Source organism: Odocoileus virginianus, chromosome 6 (genome assembly GCF_023699985.2).
Source record: "Odocoileus virginianus isolate 20LAN1187 ecotype Illinois chromosome 6, Ovbor_1.2, whole genome shotgun sequence".
Lineage (NCBI taxonomy): Eukaryota > Metazoa > Chordata > Mammalia > Artiodactyla > Cervidae > Odocoileus > Odocoileus virginianus.
The window spans coordinates 43,381,517-43,407,644 of record NC_069679.1 but is presented as its reverse complement, the minus strand read 5'-3'; the positions used below and the strand labels follow the sequence as shown (position 1 = coordinate 43,407,644).

Here is a 26,128-nt window from a genome sequence, read left to right as displayed (position 1 = left end):
CATGAGTTTGTTTGACATAAGGGAGAATCAGAACCAGAAGTCTAGCTGGCTTAGAAAGAGTTCACAGGTATCAAATACACATTTATCGAGTGTCTACTAAAAGTCAGGCACTTTACAGAAGACTCAAGGATTAGAAAACTCTTAATTTCAATCTGCCAACAGGGATAGACTATGAAATGAATCTGTGTACTGTTTACTAACTGTATAACCTTGAATAAGTTTCTTAGTTTTCTAAGCTTTATTTTCATTTGGAAAATAGGGATGTAATCACTTATAGGAATTTTGACAGTATTAAATGAAATCACGCCTATTAAGGGCTTTGTACAGCTCCTCTAATTAGTAAACACAACATTACTGTCATTATGTGAGTAAAGTTGCCTGGGATAACAGAAAAGGCACTACCAAAAGTAGGGTGCACTTAAATTTGGGAAGCAACTTGGCGAAGGCAAATGAAGATGAAGGCTATTCGTTCATACAAGCAAGGTTCAGAATCCAGAATATCAGCAAATCAGCAATTAGCAGACAGTGGAGCTGAGCTCTAACTACCCTCTGTCCTCATTAACATTCCCAGGTTCGCAGAGCTGGCAAAAGCTCTCAAATGTGTATCAGAGTTGTACACATGATTGAAGGAGCTGTGTTTTCTGTTTATGGCCACTAAGAATGCTTGCTGTTCTGGCAACCACGTCACATGGCATATAGTCCTCTCAGTGTCAAATCCACCTTCACCTATGTCTTCCATATGAATTGAATACGTTATCATCTGCTAACAAAGAAACAACCTAATGAAGATAAATGCTTAGGAAAGCAACTTAAGAGATTTCTTCCCTAATGGAAGAACAGTAGATTGTTTCATATAAATGAAGTATCGGAAAATCTGAGGACTAGCATTAGATACATCAAGCAGATGGACACAACAAATTGATTTATTGTTAATTATATCCAGTTTTAACAGTTAGGTGTTTATTAGCTTTCAGTGACAACAACTTGGAGCCCAAAAAAAAAAAAAAAATCAGTACAATGAGACTCCTTGTAACGTCAAGGTCTTTTAAAGATGCACAAAGATTAAAACAGAACCTGCTTTAATTCTATTCTAAAAGCATATGATTTAACAACCATGCTTTAATTGTATCTTGACACAAAATCTTAAGTAACCTACTAAAAGTGTTGGTATAATATTACCCATTTTTCACTGCAACATGTTTTCAATGACCAGAAAACAACAAAAAACCCCTTGCCTTCTTCCAGGGTTCTATTTAAATAACTTGCATTTCTCTTCTCTATCACTAGATGGCATCTGTGTGCCTGTAAAGGAGAAGGATGACTCATCTAGCCATTAAGGTGGGAGCTCTTCTGATAACCACTGAAACTGATGAAAGAGCAATTCAAGTGCTGGAAATGTGCCACTGCTTTGACTGTGCATACTAAGTTGCTCAGTCATGTCCAACTCTTTTTGAGCCCACAGACTGTAGCCTGCCAGGCTCCTCTGTCCATGCGATTATCCCAGCAAGAATACTGCAGTGGGCTGCCACTTTCTCCTCCAGGGCGACTGCTTTAGTTTCCCCATATTACACAGACCTGATGAAATGCAAAGCTGTAGAAAGGGGAAAGCGCTGCCTGGGTCAGTTTCTGTCATGCCCAGGAGTATTTCACATGAATGATAAAAACCCTGTGAACGAGATGCTGCTTTCAGCATCCTCTATAGGACGCTGAGACAAACAGAAGACAACTTACCTTATGGCTCAGCACTACTGGAAGCTAAGAGATGGTTTAGCACAGGGTTAAGGGCTGAGACGTCATACCCAGACAGCCTGGATTCCAATTTACCTTGGTCATTACTGTATAACTTGGGAGGTTCATTTTCTCTCTCTTTACCTTTGCTAAAGTAATCTATATGATGGATGTGATGATGATAAAGCATCTCTCTTGAGGTGGTGGGAGGAGAGAAACTGATTCACTTGAAGTACTTAAAGTAGTGACAGTATATAATAACATCAACAATAATAATAACCTACAAATAAAAATGATATACAGATAAAAATACCAATAGTAACAAACTAATTATTAGAAACAACAGCACTGACTATTCACTGGAAGGACTAACACTGAAGCTGGAGCTCCAATACTTTGGCCTGAAGCGAAGAGCCAACTCACTGGAAAAGACCCTGATGTTGGAAAAGATTGAGGGCAGGAGAAGAAGGGTGGAACAGAAGATGAGATGGTTGGATGGCATCACCAACTCAATGGACATGAAGCTGAGCCAACTCTAGGAGATAGTGAGGGACAGGGAGGCCTGTCATGCTCCAGTCCATGGGGTTGCAGAGAGTCGGACACAACTTAGTGACTGAATGACAAGAACGAGAGGCATCTTATGACCCCTAATCCCTCTTCCCTCTCATGCAGAAGGGCAGAATGGTATAACGGTGAAAGGACAGACCCTGGGAGCAGATAGATTACTTGGGTTCAGATTGAGTTTCCTCTTCTATAAAATGGGGATTAAATGAGTTTATATACACAAAATGCGTTGGAAAATGTCTGGCACTGAGTAGGTGCTTTTTAATTCTAAATAAATAAATGCAGAGGAGGGAGCTGGTTTGAGAACTGGGGGTTTTGGATTTTAATCTTGCATTTAGTAGTTGTGTGGCTGCAACGGTAGACTCCTGGAATTCAGTTTCCTTGTCTTTAAGATTAGGAAATTGAAATATTCCAGTTGCTCTCAAATTTGTTTAGGTAATAGTGTACTAGGGGAGCTAAGACAAAGATACAAGTAAGCACCATGTAAGGTAGGAGTAACTGCTGCAGAGATCTGTTGAAACTCTGAGGGAATTAAAAAGAGGGAAAGCTGACCAGTAGCTTGGGGCATGGAGAGGACACCACAGACGGGCACCCGAGCAGAATCTGACCTTTTCGGAGGCACAGGGAAAAGAGAGATGGAGGCCATAGAAAGAGTATAAACAAAGGTTCAGAGACAGGAATACAAGGATCAGGGATGAGTGAAGTGCTCAGTATAGGGTGCATGAGTGAGGGTCACAAGAAAAGTTGGGCTGGGGGTGAGACCTCAGAGGGCTTTGAGAGCCAGGCTAGACACTGCAGATTTTATTACATATACTTGGGAAATAGCTGACTAAATGAGACTGTTGAGAGAAAGGATGAATGAGAAGGAGTAAGAAAGTTCCCGAGTTTCCAGCCTGGGTTGACCGACAGAAATAGAAGAGAATATGCTTGGTGGAGCCAGTGACATGCCCAACAGGAGATGCTGGCGAAGCACTGGAGTGGAGCTGACCAGCAGGTGACTCAAAGTGCGGACTGGAACCAACAGGCAGGGTGAAGAACCGCATCAAGCAGTCAGTCACACTGAAGAGGGGTGTCACAGGACAGAACAGACAGCAAGGACTAGAAACTGAGGGCAGGAAGGGAAGTGGACTTGAAGACTCCTGAGGAGAACCAGGAAAGTAAAATACCATGGAAACCAAGAGAAGGTTGGTTGACAATATCCAAAGCTGCAGAGACAGCATCAAGGGTAAGAATGACATTTGGTTATGGAGGTCCTTTAACAGAATAAATTCATCAGAAAGCAGTGAGGTGAGAGGTAGCAGGAAACACGGAGTTAAAGAGCAAGGAAGTTGTGGGACATCTGAGGCAGAGTTATGAAGGGAATGAAAATGCATTATTATTATGATGTGTAACAAAATGTTAACAGTGGTATCTGGCTCTATATGGCAAAATTTTAATTACTTTGCTTCCTGTAACTGTTCTACAATAAATATGAACTGCTGTGATAATAATATTAAAGAATTGTTGGGAAAATGTATTACCTTTTATATGCCAACAAACTACTATATGTTTATTTGCATTTATCTTAAATAATCCTTACAACCCTATAAAATAAGAATTATTATTTTTATTTTATAAATATACTTCTATATAAGTAAACTGACTTCCCTCAAAAAAGTAACCATTTTTCTGTATAAAATACCCCCCAATCTATTTCAAACCTCTTTGATTCTTTAGTACGCTAAAAGTAAGCTGGGTTTACTGTAAGTTCACTTAGTATGTCTTCTACAACATAGAGTAGTTGAGCTTTTTAAAACTTGCTTTTATTGTCCTTCAGCTTCAATACTGTGCTTATGGGATATGTGATAAAATCAGGGGTCCTGGTTTTATAATCACGGATATTTAAGAAATCAGACAGCAAAATGTGATAACAAGTGTAAAATTAAGAGAACACATTCTAAAGAATGTCATCCTCTCTACTGAGTGGCTTTATGACTTCCACCCTTTTTTTTGGCTTGATTCCGGGTTTAGGTTATCTCTAAAGTAGGCTCTGAATAAGTGGATGATATTAATATGCATTCAAAGTAATCAAATACACAAGTAGGAAAAAAAAAAAACAAATAATCAAATATTTAACCAATACAGAATAAAATTTACTTTGAGGAGAAAGCATTTAAAGAGCTGCAATTCTTCTGGATTTTGACCACTATTCCACCCTTAGGGCTTCCCAGACGGTGCCAGTGATAAAGAACCCGCCTGTCAAAGCAGGGGACTTAAGAGACACAGGTTCGAAGGTAAAAACTAGAAGCCTCACTTTGTAGGAAGCTCTTACACCAATACTTTCCCCCAAATGCTAGTAAAGACCAAGTGCTCTCTGACTGGTGATAAAGACAGAGGGTAAAACTGATGGACACCATTTATGGATTCTTTGCGATGATATTGACATTTCTAGAAGTTTGGCTTCCTGGATAATGCATACTAGAAGACAATTATTTACAAAGTATTTAGTTGTGGACAAATAATAAGAGATAACATCAAGGTCATGAAAACCAAGCCTCTGTTTCTTCTGGCTGGGGCTTGCTGGTGAGGCTCCAGAAGCCTGGCTTGACAAGAGCCAGGCCCATGTGGACAGATCAAAGGTAGATAAAATTAAGAGAAAACTTGAGATCAGGACCATGAGAAAACTCATACTCCACAGAGTGAGTCCACCTCTGACATTTCTAACATTCAAACCTCGTGAAGACAATGAGTTTTATTACCCATCCTTCAGTGGAAACTTCTCAGGTGGTGGGAAAAATAATCCTCCTAGGGCCAGAGGAAGGTAAAGCAATCACGTCTCCTCTGTACCGTCCCCTGTCACTTGTTCAATTTACAGACAGCTTAATAAAACATCTTCAGAGGACAAAAAGTGTTACCTTAAAAATCACTATGTATTACTTTAAAATACTTAAACCACTGCTAAAGAAAGCTTTGCTTATACTAGCAACAGTGTCACAATTCAGATATTCTCAAAGGATTAAAAATAATCAAATAAATTAGAATATATATGCAGAGGTAACCTGAAAGTAGCGATCTGAAAATGTGCTGCTAGAAGGTCAATATATGAACATTGTGTAAGTAGGAAATGCTCAGAATAAGCGAGAAAGGTGACATTTTGAGGGATAAAACTAGTGTCTGGCCAAAGGTCCATTTTTAATTTAATCTTTTGTGCTACCAGGGTTTGTGTGAGCTTTTTCAGGCCCATTGTTCCCCTGTGGTTCGACTGGAGAGCTCCTTGGTCTGGATAGCCAGGGTGACTGCACTGCCCCAAGCCGGTCCTTCTAACACAATACCTCCATATAATTATTCAGAGAAGAGCCAGCAGTACGCACCACTGTGACACCTGGGTCATGGCCTCTGACACAGAATCTGGGGCCAGACCAAGTCTGGTCCAACAGCAGAGGAGCAGAAAAAATGCTAAGGGGGATGGGTGGGAACGGAAAGCAGAGTGAAATAACTCTAAAATGCCATGTTCAAGCAAAGTAACAAAAACACAAATCACATTTGAATGATGTGATTTGCCTTCAAGTTATCTAAACGGGGAAAGACTAGTGTTTCTCTTCTCTCTAAACCATGTTGCAAATTAGGAGAGCAGTCTCCTCTAAGAGGGGTTTCTTTGTCTTGTATCATCAGATTTACGCTAAGCATGGAAAAAGTTAGTTCACGAAGGTTGAAATAATGCCTTACATAAATGTGCTAGTGTTCTGATTTAAAAGCAAAGGATTTTTAGCTAAAACAATGCAAATTTTAAACCTAAATTAAAAATTTATTCTTTTGTTAAACTGAATTTCTGTTAGGGATTGTTAATCATAAACATAATTTGCTTCATTTGAATTTAAATTTAAAGAAAGTTTTTTTTTTTTTTTTTAAGATCACCATGCCAAAAATGTTATAAATCTGTTCTGTGATAATACAGAATATTTATTTGAGTGTAAAATGGATAGAATGGCAGATGGAGTGGGCAATCCCCCGCTCTCCCAACTTTCCTTAAGTGTTCTGCAGAACAGCTCTCCACAGAAGCTGACGACTGAGTATTTGTCTAAACCTACAGTTCCTTTTGCTCTGTACCTCCCCGCTCCAAGGGCCTGAAGACAAATAACACTTCTCACTCCCAGTAAAAACATCCCCTCTCCCACTGTGTTTAGGATAATTTGGAAGAAAGTTCTTTGTATGTGACGTGTGAGAATTAGTTTCCTACCAAAGTGAGTATACCCTATTGTTCACCTCTATTTTAAAAACCTTCCCCAAAAGACTGGGTTGTTTGACAAAATCCAGAAGTATAAGGCTTTCCGAATTACACTGTGATACTGATATTTCTTTCTTAATTATGTGATTTCATTTTTATATATCTATTAGAGTTTCAAGACTTTGAAAATCTATTCTTCATTTTTGATAAGTGTATTACTTGGGGCTATCTGGATAAGAAATATTTGGGGTTGAAGATTTCTACTTCAACACTGCCACGAATGAATCTGATTTACATCCAAGCACTGAGAAAACAAATCTGAAAATGATACTGGAGACTCCAACAAACACAGTTTTTGCTCTTTTATCTTCTTTTTGTATGGCATTCCTTTCCCTTTGGGAATTTCTGTGGAAGAAAATCACCTCAACTGTCTAATTTTGACCACCACTGAACCTCTCTTACCACACCATCAATTCATGGAATTATGCCCATGGTTGATAATTCCTACAGGCTGGGAGGAGAAAAAGAAAGACTCCAAAAGAGCAGGGGCTTACCTGCTCTGTCAGTCTCAAAATTGATAACATCCTTATAGGAGGAGTGCTAATAAGGCTGGCCCGACACATATGTTCCTGAATAATTTCAAATGAATAAATGAATTAATAAAAATGAATAAAACAGAGCAACTGCCAATGACAAGAATTTCAAACACCAGAAAAGTGTCAGAATTGGGGTGGGGTGCATTTTAAGAGGCTATAAAATTTTCAAAGGAAGTTTACTTAAAGTTGTTACAGAAAATGAAGTAAACTCCTTTAAGTTGATATTTCTATCGGGAGCAATCCTTTCCCCTAAAAACATCCAAAGTACTTGACTTATGCTACTATACTTGGCTTAGCATTTGTTTAAGTAGCTGCTCTGCCTGCCAGCACACAGACACTGTCTGTCTGACATACATCATTGCCTTACAAACAATATTTTTATAGACTGACAGAGAGAGCCTATTCATGACAACCACACTTCCCCTGAAGCCATGAAATAAATTTCCTTCCAGGACTAACATTTCTCCCTTTCACTGTCATGGGCTCACCATGCCATTTTGACCTTTTTGTGAGGCAACATGAAAATACAATCTATCATCTCCTGAACCACGGTGACTTGGTTGGAGGTGCACAGTTTCATGGCAAAAACATCTGTGGTTTGATAACCATTCCTCCAAATCTCAGCCCTCGGCAGTTAAAAGCATGCTTACAGGATGGGAGAGAAGCAGGTAGACAGCTTGAAACCAGTCTAAAATTTCTTCTCAAGTATGAAATGCAAGCTGGTGAAATATAAGCTTCATCAGTCATAGTGATAAAACATTATTGTGTTATTTATTCACACCTCCTTTAGAACTCACAAAAAGCACTGTTACAGCAATTTATTTCATCTTTGCTGAATTTATCACTTTGAAATTGATTTTGATGTTAACAGAGAATTCTGAAAGTTCTTTGATACAAGCAGGTGCAAGTCATTACCATGTTACTTGACTATAAGTGGTCCACCCAAATTTTATATAAATCTTAAGTCTTTCAGGTAGTGAAAGACACTGAAAATGTTTGAGAGTGCTTGGCAGTTATTCAATATATCTTTAAATGGTTTTCAACACATATGATAGAGAACCAGAAACAATTTGAGCATATGGAATTAAACTAAAAATATTTTCTTGTAAATAAAATATTCAACAGAATATTTAAAGGTTTCTTACATTCAACCTGAACTATATTATTATAGGGAATTCCTTGGTGGTCCAGTGGTAGGATGCAGCACTTTCACTGCCGTGGCTTGGGTTCAATTCCCAGTTGGGAAACTAAAGTCCTACAAGCCATGTGGTGGACCCCCCACACACAAAAGAGATATATTATTATAAATATAATTTTATAAATATTCCATGGATAGAAGAAACATTTAGTTGTTTAAAGAAATAATTTGTTTTTAGCTCCTCAAATAAGCTTTAACTGGAGGGGCTACTCTGCAGGATGAGAAAGAATCTGATTTTCTGAACTTTATTTCTCAAGAGATAAAATTACATTACAATGTATACCACTTGACATAACTTTTAAATATCCCACACATCACTAGAAAACTGTTTTATATAATCAGTTATTTCATAATTGCTGTTGTTTTAACCATGTGCATAATCATTGTATAAGCACTCTCAATTTGAAGGAACTGATTAACCACATAGCACAGGGCATTTTTGTAAAGAATCTGCCTGCAATGCAGGAGACACGGGTTCAATATCTGGGTTGGAAAGAGCCCCTGGAAGAGGGCATGGCAACCCACTCCAGTATTCTTGCGTAGAGAATCCCGCGGACAGAGGAGCCTGGAGGGCTGCAGCCCATGGGGTCACACGGAGTTGGACACAGAGAATCAACTGAACACACACAGTGCTTTTTCAACCTTTTAAATTATTTTTTTAAACATTTTTATATATTTTCCTTATTTGTATGTGCATATGTACAAGTATACATATACACACACAGTTTTTCTTTTGTAATCAGTACACTTTACACCTAAATACTTGAACATGATTCCCCTGAGAACAAGGACATCCTCTCCTATATAACCACAATACCATTATTACATCCAGTAGATTTAACAAAAACACGATTTTATCTGACATATAGTTTGTTTTTAAATTTCCTACTGATAATACCCTTTACATCTCTTATCCCCAATTCCTAAATCCACCTGAGGATCACTGCTTCTTCATCTACAACTGTTCCCTGTCCTATTCCTATCTTTTGTGACAATGACATTCTTTGAAGAATCCTGTTCAGATGTTTTACAGACTATCTCACATCTGGATTTATCTATAATAATTGTTTCCTCATTGTCAGATTCAGACTAAATGTTTTTGGAAAGACTATTATACAGGTCAGACTATGACTTTAACATACGGTTTTGGTTTTATTAAGGTAAATAAATCTTAAAATCCACATTTTTTGTAACTGCAAATTTGTTAGATTTCATAGTTTCACATAGGGCTTTCACAGTTTCAAATTTCATAGGGCTTCCCTCGTGGCTCAGCTGGTAAAGAATCCGCCTGCAATGCAGGAGACCTGGGTTCAATCCCTGGGTTGGGGAAGATACCCTGGAGAAGGGAACAGATACCCACACCAGTATTCTGGCCTGGAGAATTCCATGGACTGTATAGTCCATGGGGTCATAAAGAGTCGGACACAACTAAGTGACTTTCAAACACTCACATAGTTTCAAAAGCTTTCCTAACTCCAGAACAGTGTAATTTTCTTAGCAGGCAATTTTATCTCTATTATCTATTTATCTACATTTATCCATATGAATATTTGTACAGCACTCTAGCCTGACAAGACAATGCAAAGTACCAATACAGTTTTAGGTTCTTAAAAGATTTCTAGAAATATCTGAGATTCTGTGTATAAGTAATGCAAATACAGATTCTTTCCTTAACTCTCAACAACTCACAATGGAATGCCAATTTGTAATACACACAGCTTGAGAACAGAGTAAGAAATCACGGCCACGAAGTGTACAATTCAGTCCACATGGGAAAGAGAATTAATATGATTGAAACAGTCACTGTAATTTCTCAGAGTGGATATGTGCATTAAAAAAATGGGCCTTTTAAAAAGAGTGTTCCAAAGTAGTTTCTATAGTTTTGTAGGGTCAGAATTAAGGCCCATCTACCATGATTTTTCTTCTAAGACAAAAGGCCATTTTTATGAAAAGAGTGGGAGTGTACTCAAGAAAGGGAAACCATACTAAAAATCATCATACTTGGTCATCCAGATGAAGTACTGTTTTTTCTCATTATGATAAAATATGTCTATTACAGAAAATTTATATAACTCAGACAAGCCAAAAGAAAAAAATAAAATATTCTTAAAACAAGCACCTAAGCACTGTCAACATTAGTGTGTTACATTTTTCCTCCCATTTCCTATCCATATGTACCCATATTCAGTATATTTTGTACTTTATAATCTTTTTCAGTTAATATACTATTAATATATTAATATATAATTATTATATATTATCATGATATATAAATAATATAATATATATAATAATATTCATATTATTAAACACGATCCTAAGACATCCTTTCTAATGTCGGCATTTATTCGAACTCTATGGACACACCACAGTTGATTTTATTAAACCTCTATAGTGCTTCCCAGGTGGCTCCGCAGTATAGACTCTGCCTGCCAAGCAGGAGACACTGATTGGGTCCCTGAATCTGGAAGATTCCCTGGAGGAGGAAATGGCAATCTACTCCAGGATTCTTGCCAGGGAAATCCCAGGGACGGAGGAGCCAGGAGGGTTACAGTCTATGGTGTCTCAAAGAGTCACAACTTAGCGGCTAAACAACAAAAAACTGACTATTTCGGTTTTCTCCAGATTTTCACAGTTAATAAATGACCCCATATACTACAGTGAGCATCTCTGTGGTTAAATGTTTGTGCATGTTTAGAATACCTTTTTACGGCAGGTTCTGTTAATGGAGTTGTTGGGTAAGAGAGAGTGTATATATTATTCTACCCGCTTTTGGAGTTGCCTAATTATCCCTAGGAAAAGCTGTGTATCAATTTATACTCCCACTATTAATATGAGTGGTTCTTTAATCCCAAAACCTCACCAACTCTGGCCTTACATCACCTATTTCTTTTTAATTTTGTTGAATTTTGTGTTTCTATATTGAGTTACTCCAAATCTTCCTTAAAAGGAAGTTAGGAGATATATAAATTTTCAATAATGTCAAGCTAGATATATTTACATATTCTACCAGGAAAGATGTATCAACTGTGATAAACAGGCAAAATGTGATGCCTACTGTCCGCACAGATTTCCTAAGTTATTGTTAATGTCTGGCATGCTGAGAAAGCCAAGATGCCATTTTCACCTTCGGCTGAAGCATCCACTCTAGCTTCTATAATAAGGTAAGTGTCAATAGAGTTATGCTATCTTGGCCAACTTAAGAAACCTCTGCTTATATAGGGCAGCCTACATTCTGAGATGTGCAAAATCTTTCAAGAGTTCAAACATCTAAAAATGGAAGAGTACAATATCAATAAACTCTTGTCAGGATTATGATATCACAGCAGTTTATCCAAATCAAATGTTAAATCAAGTTGTTTTAAATAGGAAAATACACCAGTATTTAGCCTATTTTGATTCTTAGTCTATGACTATGGTTTATGCCATGCCTCCTTTAAATCTTTCATTATCCCATCAGGGTGTTTCACCTAGTTAACTTCTGTTATCCTTCAGATCTTAATTCATTATCAGTTTCTCAGGGAAACTTAACCAGATCCTTACTAGCAAACTATATAGTGTTCCCTATAACTTACAACTCTGTATACTTTTCTACCACAGCACCTACAAAAGCTTACAATTATTAATGTAATTTATATGGTGATTTGATTATAACATCTGTTTCCTCTTCTAGTTGTAAAGCTTCATAATTTGGGTACTTAGAAATAATCAATTATTTTAGAATAGTGGTCTCCACATTTTTTTCATTTTACCCATCAATAATTTTTTCTAGCAAGCATACTCATAATATATACACTCTTTATAATATATATAATATATACATATGCGACTGTCCTATTATGTATATTATGAAACATACAAAAATATTTTTAAAGTGTTAAGATATAAAAATATTTTCCTACAGCAATGCCTGTCTTATAGCTCCCCTCTACCTCACGGTGTGTGTAACTGGTACAAAGCTTAACATTTCATTTGCACTAAGTTTTTTTTAAGAACAAGCTTAAAACAAAAACAAAACCCTCAAGTATAATTACTGTTATGTAGCAAATGTTTTTTTCTATCCACTCTGAAGTTTCTTTCATGTGCTAATGTGGGTTTTTTTTTTTTTTTTTTTTTTGCTAATGTGGTATTTAAAAAACCTCTCCTTTAACTTACTTAGATCTTTAAAGATCTCACACATTTAAAGATTCTTTACATTGACCAGAAACTTCCAGAGTGGTCTGAAGGTTGACAATTAATGGATAGCACTGATTTAATTTCCTACAACAAGAGTTTTCCCTTCTGTAAGGAAAACTGTTTGCAACAGATTTTTAAAAATAAGAAGGAAAGGCTTACAGAAGTTTTTCCTTCATTCATAAAATTACCACTGGGAATGTTCTGCACTATAAAACAGTCAAGAGCTGATCAATAACTATGAGTGTCTTCCTAATACCAAGGAAACATGGCTTTCATTTGTTACCATTTTAATGAGGTTTTATTACCACATGTAGAAAGGAAGCAGAAAATGTAACAGAAGATAAATTTAACAACCTTCGAAATATAAATACAAAGGGTTATAGAGATTACTGGAATATTTTAGGAGAGAGAAACATAAAGATTCAACGTAAAGGAGTTAGTTAAATAATTATTAAGTAGATGTGGACATCATTAGATAGTAAAAGCTTCTTCAAAGATCTTAATTTGTGTCACTTGGAAGGAAGTTAAAAATTCTTTTTCTGTGGGGAGGGATAGACTGGGAATTTGGGATTAGCAGATACAAACTATTATATACAGGATGGGTAAACAACAAGGTCCTAGCTGTGTAGCACAGGGAACTATACTCAGTACCCTGTGATAACCATAATGAAAAAGAATATTTTAAAAAAGAATGTGTGTGTATATATATACACACATATATAAAACTGAACCATTTTGCCATTCAGAAGAAATTAACAGAACACTGTAAATCAACTATACTTGAATAAAATAAAATTTTAAGAATACTTTCGGGAGACAAACCATGAAACTAATTTTGTTCTCATACACTTTTTATATTTGATATCTGCAGGAAAACTTGACAACTTAACATACAGAGAAAGAAACAACTGGCAATTTCCATTCTCATCTGTATTTCAATAGTGCCTTTTTTTTTTTTTTAAATAAGCTTTCTGTTGTTTTGCTTTCCCTAAAGAAGAGATACTGCTGTAAAGAAAAGATATTTTAGGTGGAAATTTACTTTGAGGAAGGCAGCAGGAAGGGATATTTGCTGAGAATGAAGGAAATGGAGAAGGACACTTTGCTTCCTGCATCCCCAACTCTTTAACTACTGTAACATCAGACTTCATACTTAAGTGACATAAAAGACTCAAAACTGGAAACACATCACAATTGGTATTTCACTTCATAAACTGGTTAAAAAAAACAGAGCTACTTGAAATAAAGGAACTTCCTTACCCTGCTTATTTTCTCCATCTCCACAGGGGCCTTACTTTATTTAGGATTCTTTTCAGTCAGGCATGAGAAGTGAGGCTCCACAAGTACTGTAAATCTTTACCCAGTGCCAAAGGTCAAAGGGTTATCTGTGCTATGCAGTTTTAGGGTAGATGATTTTCTTTATTCTTTTCTTTCTCTCCCCATTTTTTTTTTAAAGAAAACAAAACATAGGCATATGAAACACAGCAAGCTAATTTAGGTACTAAAAAAGTTCTTCTACTGATGAACCTCTTTCTCAGGAAAACTACTAAATATCAACTTTTCAGGCATTTTACAAAGAGAAACCAGATGCAACTGAGTTCCCCTTCCCACCACTATTGTCTGCTAGAAAACTTACCACACAGCTGCTAAAGCAGTAAAACAACTTCAAATCTACAAAAGTGATGACCATTTAGGCAAATGCACCAATTTTGTTCTTGGGAAAAAAACAACTTTGCTTTATCTTTAAAAAAAAAAAGGAGTAAGGTTTTTGTTCACAAATTACACCTCATTTAATAACAAGACAGATGTTTTTCACAGAGCTTTTCATGTTTTAGAGTATTTTGAAAGGTGATGACTATTCAAGACTAAGCATATAAAAGTCCAGGAAAAACCATCAAAATTCTTTTCCCAATTATTTTTTTGGTTTTGATACAGAAAGTTGAACCTTAATTTTTAAACAAAGGGAAAAATATTTAAGAAAATATAGGCATTTATTGCTGCCTTCCTTTTCTCTCACCAAAATGATATTTTCTAAAGTGGGGAAAAATTGAGTGTAACATCCCATAAGGTGCCTCTGATACAATTTTGAGACAGCACAATATACAGCACAAGAGTAAAAGGCATTTATTCTTCCAGGGGGCACTGTCATTTTAACACTCTCTGCAGTCCTCTGCATTTAAGAGGCAGAAATACAAATTATAACAGTACTGCTATTGCATTCAACTGAGTTAGCAAAAAATTACAAAACGGCTTTCAAACACTGAAGAGTGCAAAATATCCTCTGTGATCTGCTACAATTCAAAATACAATTTGGAATTTGCTAGCTATATTTCTCCCATAATATAGCAGAAATGATTTGCCTGATCCATTTTGCTTCCTTCTTAATCAAAATTCTATCTTTTTCAGCAAGTAAAAAACTGATAAATGTTTAGAATTATACCAAATTAAGAATATAAATATGACCTCATCCAAAATTTTAATGAGATTTGTTGAATGTGCCCCACTTTCCTGAAAATGACCTTTCAGGAAAGACATTTCCTGACAATGTCTTTCATTTTACAATTATGCTGACAAATGGTTTCTTCCACTCAAGTATTTGTAGCTCAGACAAAAGATGTTGGGTCCCTTGGAGCAGGACAGCATCAGTGTGTAGGCTTAACTCCAAAGTGTACAGCAATGATTCACTATCTCAGATCTTCTGAAATCAAATCCATATATTAAAGTCCTAGAGACATCTCCATCAGAACACCAAACTTTCCAACCCAATACAATCAAAAGTGAACTAAATAATCTCCCGCTTTTCCAAATCTGGTCTTACACCTGAAGCTCTACTCCAGTGAAGTATCATCCATTCAGGACTCTTGAGAATCAGTCCAACTTCTTTACCTAATCAGATTTATAAGCAGCTAACAGCTACTAAGCACTTACTACGTACAAGAGCACTGTGTTGAGGGATGAACATGTTCTAGTACATTTAATTCTCAATATACTGAACATTGTGCAAATTGAGGTTTATGGAGGTAGAGAAACTTAACCAAGATCACACCAATGTGAGGACAGCTAGAATTCAAACACTGGCCATCTGATCTCAAGATCCTCATTCTTCTATTTTAAATTTGAAAACTGACCTTTTGGGGGTGTATGGTTCTATTCAACACATGCACAGGTTTATGCAACCACCAACACAATCAGAAAACAGAAAAATTTCATAGTATCAAGAAACTGCCAGTGCTGCCTCTTTGTAGTTAATCCTGCTCCCACCCCTAATTTATGGCAATCACTGATCTGTTCTCCATCCCTATAGTTTTGACTTCTCAAGAATGTCACGTAATTGGAATAATACAGAGTGTATTTTGAGAATGGATTCTTTCACTCAGCATGATGTCAGTGATATCCATCAACAAACTATTGCAAGTAGCCATATAGTTCATTGCTTTCCACTGCTGAGGAGTAACTCAATTATATGGCTATATCACAGTTTATTTACTCACCCAATGAAGGACAACTGCTGTTCCTAGTTTGTGGGAACTGTAAATTGAGCTATACATTCTGTGTAAAGGTTCTTGTGTGAACACCCATTTTCAGTTTTCTAGGGCAAACATGTAGGATGGGACTGCTGAGTCACATGGCACAGGCATATTTAACTTCATAAGATAGCACTGAACTGTTTTCCAGAGTGGCTGTACCATTTTGCATTCCTACAATAATGCATAAGAGTTCCAGGTGTTCTGTATCCATGTCAGCATTTGTTATTGGCAGTTTTGACATTTACAAATTTTTTAGTCATTCTAGTATGTATGCAGTGTTATCCTACTACAGATAAAATTTTTTACTTTGCATTTCTGTAATGGCTAATGATGTTGCACATCTTTTCATAGATCCCTTAGGCATAATAGCTATACACGAAGGTCTCCCATCAGGCCCATATGTAATGAGTCAAGTTCTAAGCCCCCAAAATTTCACACCTGCCTTCTCTCCAATGAACTGTTTTAGTTTGTACTTCATCTTATTATTTTAGATTATTTCAACAACCATTTAATTTATTTCCTGTCTTTGGTAGCCCAAAGACTACTACTTGAGGGCTAAAGTAGCCCAAAACCTACTTGACGGCTAAAATGGGGATGGCTTTCAAGAAGAGAGAACATTTGTGTTGAGCTCTAAAGGAAGATCTCAGCCAGGCAAAGGTGCTGGGGCAGATACAGGTTGTGGGGATCTGATAAAATAAAATAATATAAAGTAGGTTAAAGCAATATAAAAATATACTACAGATACAGGGTCTTTAATAGACCTCATGCAAATACAGAGTTCTGAAGTTCTAGCTTCACAGCTTCTGGGTAAAGTTACCTCTGCAAAGAGGGGATAGAAGAACCCAGGAAGTACTCAAGGAATGCTGGAGTTTATGTGGGATGGTCAGGAGGTGAGGGAGACTGTGTTCTGGAGGAACTAAAATGTTACTATGACTAGAGTGAAATGGGAGAGGAAAGCGCCTGATAAGGCATGTGAGGGAATTCGGCTTTATCCTTAGGGCAATGTGAAACCATTAAATGATTTTAAGTAAGCAAGCGGCCTGATTAGATTCATGTTTAGAAATACCTTTCTGCTGAAGTGTGTAGAATATAATGTAGAGAAATGAGACACAAATCAGCTCAGAACTTCTTCCCTTAAAGAGGAAATTTTGTGAACTTTCTTTTCACTTTCTGGTTCGGAGATGTTATAAACATCTGTATTCCCAAGTTTGCTCTAGACCCTACTATACATGGCAGTTTTCATGTACACAAACAGTAAATTAAAATTTCTGTAGAAAACAGCTTATTTTATTGCTTTAAATCACTTTACACAAGGTTCAGTGGTAAAGAATCTGCCTGCTAATGCAGGAGACTCAGGTTTGATCTCTGGGTCAGGAAGATTCCCTGGAGAAGGAAATGACAACCCTCTCCAATATTCTTGCCTGGGAAATCCCATGAACAGAGGAGCCTGGAGAGCTATAGTCCATGGGATCATAAAAGAGTCAGACACTACTTAGTGACTAAACAACAAGCAACAACTGTAACAACAAGCAACAATTGTAAAAATGTAATATTCACCAGATCAGCAACTTTGGAAATTTTTACTGTGCAGACCCTCTTCAAAAATCATTTACAAAATATTAGGTAATATTGATCCCATATATGAAAAACAAACTATTTTAACATATAAGGGGGAAGGTATTTGAACCTTTGGCTTATGCCTGTCTTTAAGCCAATTCCATAACTGTGTTAAAGTGTTCTAATTTATCCTTCGTTTTGATTGAGGAAACTCTCAGGAGGCATCCAGTCATAAATCTAATGACATATTCTGTCCCCTGAGAAAGCCTAGTTAGTCTTGACTTGGTCAGTAACTGTTACAGTGCCAAGTTAATTAAATTTTGTGTTTTTAAATGATCAGAGAAATAAAGGAAATACAACCATGAATTCCATAAACCCATAACACAAACTGTTCTTTGAGTCCACAGCATGAAGCCAGGAGCATTTAGTAGTCACTCAAATGGAGAATATTTTTTAACTCACTCAGCTGCTATTATTGAGCTTTATTATGGGCCCTGAGAGTTGCAATACTGTTTGTAAAGCATTCATTTTAGCACTGTGTGAGTACAGTGTTTTATGGAACTTAATAGGTCTCAGATAAACAGGCTCCTATGCTTTCTTGGGGCTGGTCTCTTGGGCCCTACTAGGAGGCTTATAACACAGAAGCTCTTTGGCTTTGCAAATCAGTTGAACTCCATTTAGAAATTACTGATAATGAGCTGCAGTTACCATTAAATTAGTGTAAATTAATTACCAGCAAATAAGTTGCAAAATTGAAACCATCCCCACAACGTTCAGTTTTAACTTGTGTGAGTTCTTGTGACTCCTCATGAAGACATTGCCTGGAAGATAGCGCCAGTTAGAAATGCAAGATTTCTGATGTTAAGGTTAATACAATACACATTTTTCTCAGAAGTTTCTGTGTGTGTGTTCTCTGTTATTCCCCATTACTTTTAAAATTCAAAAATTAGAATATATTAATCTAATGCACATACTCATCAGACCCTGGATTGGACACAAGGAACCTGAATATAAGATGGCATGTCTGCCTCCAAAGTGTTTGACTTCAGCCTGGAGGACCTATCAGCGTTCATAGAAAAGTGTGCTGATAAAATTGAGATGTGATCAGAGTATTCTATAAGCATGAAGGATAAAATGACTAATTTTTACTACTGTATGATGAAAAATTGCCCAGTTGAGAAAATGAAGAAAATCATTCCAATCATAGGAGCTCAAAATGTACAAAAAGATTAAAAGAGGTAGCTTCATTGGTTTGTTACAGCTAAATTATGGGTTGCATGGGTGGGAGCTGTGGAGACTAAAACCATACAATTAACTAGGGCCAGTGTTTTAAGGACCCTGCATACCATAAAAAGTTAGTCTTTGTCTTATATTGTATAATAAACAGTGAAGAGCCATCAAATTTTGAAGTGAGAAATGACATGGCTTGTTTAGACAGATACCTGGTAATGATACTGTAAAGGATAGATTTTGAGAATCAGTGAGCATGGCCTGGGCTACCTGCCAAATGCCACAGCAGCAATCTGACTTCACTATCAAGGAGTTCATCACACCTTATTTTAGTTGCTTATTTAATTATTATTCTTCCTCCTAAGTTCCCCAAATGTATGATCTGTCTACATTAAATATGGTTGTGTTCTAATGTAGGGAGGACCACATGGTGGACTTGGTAAATATTTGAGAATCAGAAAATGAATCTGTGAAGGAGTACTCAGTGGAAAACAAACTATAGGAATATAGGACTCAAACTATAAGATTATACCTGAAAGTCTGTGACTCACCCACTCCTTGGATGTTTGGGAAGAAATGTACTGATTGAATGATGATACCCATGAAGGTCACGTTTTCCTTATTGTATAAAGGAAATCAACCCTGAATATTCATTGGAAGGGCTGATGCTGAAGCTAAAGCTCTAATACTTTGGCCACCTGATGCAGAGCCGACTCACTGGAAAAGACCCTGATGCTGGGAAAAACAGGCCAGGAGAAGAAGGGGTAACAGCAGATGAGATGGTTAGATGGCACCATTGACTCAATGGACATGAGTTTGAGCAAACTCCGGGAGATAGTGAAGGACAGGGAAGCCTGGAGAGCTGCAGTTCATGAGATCACAAACAGTCGGACATAATTCAGCAACTGAACAACATCAACAAGCTGAGAAGTATGGGGAAATGTGACTGGAAACAAGATAAACAATAAAAAGCACAATAAACATGGACTAAAAAGAGGTTCAGCAGTAACAAAATTAAAAACTATCATTGGCCTGACAATTATAGGCATCTAGAAGGCACAAAAATAAATTTATGAACGATTTCCAACAAGAACAACAAACTAGAACTAAGAGTTATTAAGTTATAAAAAATTAACATGGCTATTTAGGAAAAATATTACTGTACTAGGTCATCTAGACCAGTGTTTCCACTTTTATGTACATACTAGTCACCTAGTAATTGTGTTAAAATGGAGACTCTGATTCAGTAGATCTGGGGAAGGGACGGGGGAACCTGAAATTCAACATTTAAATAAAATTTCAGATTATGTTGCTGATCCCGGGACCACATTTTGAAGAGCAAAGACTATCAAGTCTACACCTGGAACTGCCAAACCATACCAATATGGCCTACTGCCTATAGGTAACCTGCCAGCTAAAAAATGGTTTTCACATTTTTGAGCAGTCAGAAAAAACTTTAAACAATATTTATGACACATCAAAAATTACATGAAACTCGCATTTCAGTCTCCAGGGACTTTCTTGGTGGTCCAGAGGCTAAGATGCCATGCTCCCAATGCAGGGGACCTGGGTTTGATCCCTGGTTGGGGAATTAGACTCCACATATCCCAACTAAGAGTTCGCATGCCATAGCTAAGAGTTCAAATGTGGCAACTAGAAAGTCTGCATACTGCAATGAAAACCAATGATCCCAGGTGCCACAACTAAGACCCATTACAGCCAAATAAATATTTTTTTAAAATTTGTTTCCATAAATAAACTTTTATTGGACCATAACCAACACCCATACATTTATGAATTTTCTATGCTGCTTTGTGCTATAGTGCCAGAGTCATGCATTTGTGGAAGAGACCATGTGGCTCACTGTATTCATCTGCATAGACTGCCATGACAAAATGCCATGGACTGGATGGATTCACAATGGAAATTACATTCTCAAGGTTCTGGAGGCTGGGAAGTCCAAGATCAAGGTGTGGCAGGAGTCTGTTTCTGATAAGAGTTCTCTTCCTGGCTTGTAGACTGTTTCACTGTCTGATGGTGGAGAGAGCACTCTGGTAATTCTTCCTCTTCTTATAAGGGCACCAGCCCTATTAGATTAGGGCCCCACACTCATGACCTCATTCAACATTTATCACACTCTCAAAGGCTATGTCTTCAAATACAGTCACATTATGGATTAGGGCTTCACCGTATGAATTTGGCAGGAACATAAAACATTCAGCTCATAGAACCCACAAAGCCTAAAATATTTACTATCTGGCTCATTACAGAGAAAATCTGCCTAGTCCTAGTCTAGACCCTTGCTTCTCAAAATGGGCGAAAATACAAAAATTTTAGGCTTCACCCAGACATAGTAAATTTTAACAAGGCTCTGGATAAAATCATACACATATTAAAGCTCAAGAAGTAGTGGTTTCCACATCTAATGATCATGGAAAGTAACATGGGAAAAAAAATTTTTTTAATCCAGATTTTCAGACTCCATCCTGGGAGAAGAACCATTTTAAAAACAGTTACAACAGCTAACATTTGTTGAGGATGTACAATGCAATTTACAATGCAATGTTAACCCTTATGTGTATTATGTTATTTTAATCTTCCTAACATTCTAAAATAACTATTATTATTATCTATATTGAGGCAAACAACCAGGATTTAATTTGTTAATAAAGTGTGGAACTTGTAAGTTAAATTGAGGCAGTAGACATGAAACCTAGTCAACTGATGCTCTTCCTCTGTCAGGGCCACGTGCTTCTGTAACAGTGTATTATACATGATGTACTACTGGAAAGCCTGATTCCATTTGGGATCACAAAAATATTCCCAGAAGAGTTAAGACTTAAAAGCTGGACAAGATTTTTTTCAAACAGAAAGTATAGGTGTCTAATTTTGTCTAGAGAGTACCAAAAATATTTTAAAATGGAAGATTACCTTTCATCCAAGAAAAAGAATTTAAGAAAAGATAAACAGATGATTAACTGTAACTTTTGTATAGTTTTTAGTTTCATCAACCTACATTCTGTTTTTAGAGGTAGCTGCAAATTGTCAAACAAAAGTCTTTTTTATTGTCTTAATGAAACAATATTTTTTTAGTAATGGGATGTTTTACACCCGAAGCTCCATTTCTTTTGAGCAACTTGTTTTTTTAAGTATTTTTTAAAATTTAAGTATTAAGTGTGATCTGAATATCAATCATATGTGGCATTGCTGGACAGTACAGAGAAGGAAATTTTTAAGATTTTCACTATCAGTAAATTAGTAAAAAAATATTTCACTATTCCCTAAAGTCTCTGTCAACATGTTTTGTCTTGATAACAGATTAAACACAAAATTAAAACGTGATAACTTAAAAGATATTTAACAATGAAGGAAGTGAAATACAGTACTTTTTAAATGTTCCCTTTAATTTGTACTCATAGTCAATTTTATGGCCTACATAGTAGGTGGTTTCCAAAAATCATTCCTTTAAGAAGTCTACTGACTTCAGTTAAATGAACTTATTTTGTAATTATTTGAAAAGAAAGAATAAAAGAATGTAATCAGATACTGTTCAGAGCAACTTTTTCTACTAAAAATGAAAATTATCTGTGGTAAAGCACAGGAAGAACTGAAGACAGACAAAAAATGTGAGGCTATGTCTTCAAAGATCTTGCCTGTGGTAAATGATAGCAATAATGTTAATGGAATGTCTACACTAATCCTAAAAATGGTCTGTTAATAAATAAATGCAAAATGATCTCACAGAAACTAGTGCTGCATTGTGAAGTCAAAGCTAATCTGGACAGAATGCTTAATGATATTTATGTTGTTGTTGACACATTACTTCACTAGTGAAAGACTCCTGACATCTGTAATGGTATTTGGGCTGGTAGTCACTATCAAAGCACCAGATTATCAGAAATGAATTTATACACTAAAAGTCAGTACAAAATTATACATCTGAAATTATTCACCATTAGGAAGATTCTGTTACACAGTACCATGTCTTTTTTACTCCATCTTAAGTGATGCAGTCAGAAGCATGCAGACCAACCATATCATACGGATTTTCACCTGCAGCAAGCTTTCAAAGATTTTCTGAGTGTTATCTAAGCCTTCCTTGGCTGAGAGGGGTGAGGGAATACAGTCTCTGAAAAGACTTAGGCTTGCTTTAAAAACGTGACTTCCAAATTTCATAAATTGAATGATTCTAATTCCCCTGAAAACAAAATCTCTATTATATTAAGGTTCACAATGAAACGTCTCTGATCATCATGCCACAAAATCTTGTTCTGCCTTGATGAAAGATTACAACTTCCTCCGGTTAGATCAATTTGGCTCACTAGTGCTAGTTCTCTATTTTCTTTCATGAGATATGTAACCATGCAACCAAACTCTGTTCTATCAATACTATAGGGAAAGATAACACACAGAAATCTCACTTAATTTTATCATGCTTCTACACAAACTGGCTAATGGACTTTAAAATTATATTTGCATTGCTGTATGGTAGAAACCATCACAACACTGTATAGCAAACTTCCTCCAATTAAAGAACAAATTTAAAAAAAAGAAAAAAAATTACATCATTAACCAGGGACTGTTTCTTCAGACTCCTACTCCTAGTGTTGGGAGTTCTAACTTTAGATTTCTCAAAGAGATCTCTAAGTTTTGAAGGTGTGATTTTAAATATACAGTTGGTGCTAAATAGCCTGCTCACTAATCATGCTTGCTGTGAAATATTTAATAGCACAAATTCTTTGACAAAATAGAAGATAAAGATGATCTACTATCAGTGTCCTAAATGCTAAACTAACGATAGCACTATATAAGTAATCCCCCCCTTTTCACTTTCTTCTACACAGACAAAACAATTAAGAACAGTTTCTGACAATCAGCTTATGAAAACAGTCCTCTAGTGATTAGAAACTCTAACTTCAGAATTTGAAGCCAATTTCTGAAATAAACAGACAATAAAAGAGGAACAAATTATTCCAATCAGCCTATTATCAGGGAGCACAACTGTGCTATTAATTTTGCTTCAGTTTATTGTACGACGAATGAAACAAACATTTTAAAATTCTATTTAAACTGAACTAAACACTTGAAGTACCAAGGGGGTAAAAAACCTAAGTGAAAATAATCACTACAAAGATGCAAAATCTTGAAGAAAACCACAAACCACAATTTAGAACAAATCACATAAACATTAAATCACAAGCCCAGTGCTTTTTATCCAGCTCCCCCAAAGTAAACCACTTCCAATAAAATCAAACTGTGTATCTTAAAACCATTAAACCAGAACAAACTAGCAACATTAAAATACTTCCACTGCTCTGCCAATATTTATATTACACTAACAAATACACAAGAATCTTTTTAGCCGCTTTAATAAACAAAACATTCTACATTTCAGGGAATGGAGCTTTGAGGGTTTAAAGTAAAATGTTCTAAAAGAACTTTCAATATTAAGTACAATTAAATTTAGTTAATCAGATTTGGGAGAAAATTAGACAAGTAAGTCAACTGAATCTTGGTTTAATCCTGCTTGTTTTAAGCAGTGGTAACATTGGTTACATTTTTTTAATCTAGTGCTATAATAATGCCTTACATAAAAAAGAATTTTAAATGACTGTCAAAGGAACTGAAATACATGAACTACTTCACCTATTTTTTTTCAGAAACAAAGAACTATATACATTACTAAGGAGAATATGTCCCAGTAACATACTTTTTTAATGAAAACTTAATTATCAGAAATTGAACAAAAAGGGCATCAGAAAGGAGATTAGTATGAAAATGAAATTTTGAGACATCAGTTTGCTACTCAAACTGACAATGAATCAGCAAACAAAAGCATTTAAATTTCATTTCCAAGCCCACTTAGTAAATCCAGTTCCAGTTAGAGTTATCTTTAATGTGCAGAAGCTCAGTAAAAGCAAGTATTCGCCATGTAAGACACAGATAGGGTTCCCTTAACCTACTGCCCTTTAGACACATCACTCTCTGTTAAACAGGCAGCTACTGCCAGATGCTCTCACTAAAAATGATCACAGATGGTCAGCTGTCCAGTTAACAGAAGATACTGCCCACCCCCCAACAGCCAAAAGTAAGAAGGAAAGGAGTGAGAGCTGTTAACACTTGGTTGCTCAGTGGGGTAAACCTATTCGCTTGCTATAAGCTAGGCTAGGCCCCATGGTGACTTTTAAGAAAAGGAAGATGGGATCCCAGGACTCTTAAAAATGAGAAGGCATCTTAAAGGTGATCTAATTAATAGCTGTACAACTGTGTGTCTGTACAACTGCATCCCTGCCAGTCAACCATTCCAGCTCTGTCCCTGAAACCCCAGGGGTATGGACGTGCCTCTAAGAAGAAAGCCCTAGAGCCATGACGAAGTCCTCTGCCTCCCTGCACTGCAATTACTCCAGCCACTCCGGCCCAACTCCAGTCAGGAAACACGGGGCCATTTTAATAGATGGGGTGTAGGGACTATAACAGAATCATTTCCTATTTTTATACACTATAAAATGATTTTAAACTGAATTACCGCAAATGGCATATGCAAAGGATCAAACCATAAAAAATACTCAGGCAGTAAACATATGCAATTTATTTTTAAAATACAGGAAGAAATAAAGGTTTATAAGATGAAAGCTATTATATAGAGATTATAAAAGATTTTAACAAAAATCAATGGATCTTTTTATATATATATATATATATATATATATATATGCTACCTGCAGAAAAAAATTAAATTTTAAAGAACTGTTTTTAATTGGCAAAGTTTTAATAAAATGTTTCTCTAAACTTTTCACAATCAGAGCATTACTTTTTTTCTAATAAATTACTCATCTGTTTAGAATAAGCTACTAATATATTCCAGAAGATTGCTCTAAGAATCTACTGTTTTCTATCTTCAGTGTGTTTATATTTCTAAACTATCAGTGAAGAAATTAGAGGTATTAAGCTTGATGTATGATTTTCCATCAACAATTGTCTCAAAGCCTGTTTCTTACTTGATACTGACTAAAATTTTCCAGATGAAATGACATACCTATGGAAAGGGAAGGCACCCTGAGAAAGCATGGCTAGAGATAAACGCTGCTGAGTGCTTGACAGTAGGTTGGCTAATGTCATCTGAGCATCAGTGGCTTAAGGAAGGTCACCCTGGAACATATGTAACTTCTCATCCTTTATAAAGCTGCATGACAGGGATCAACTGTGAAACTTATTTAACCTAATACAGATTAAATTAAAATCCAAAACAAGATTACAAGCAAAATGCCATCTGGAAAACTCTGCCAAGAACTGGAGGGTGGGGTTCTCTGTCCTTGGGTCTGAAAAGAGATTTGCACCACTGCTTCTTACT

At 36.3% G+C, this 26,128-nt stretch overlaps 1 protein-coding gene and 1 non-coding gene across 2 annotated transcripts in view; one reads left to right on the top strand and one right to left on the bottom strand.

Annotated features, from left to right (window-relative positions):
- The window catches only part of PRTG (protogenin), a 144,002-nt gene that overhangs the window by 33,529 nt on the left and 84,345 nt on the right, over positions 1–26,128 (bottom strand). The gene's annotated exons all lie outside the window — the stretch shown is intronic.
- Positions 8,269–8,339, top strand: TRNAE-UUC (transfer RNA glutamic acid (anticodon UUC)). Its single transcript has one exon. It is a non-coding gene; the product is annotated as a tRNA-Glu (tRNA).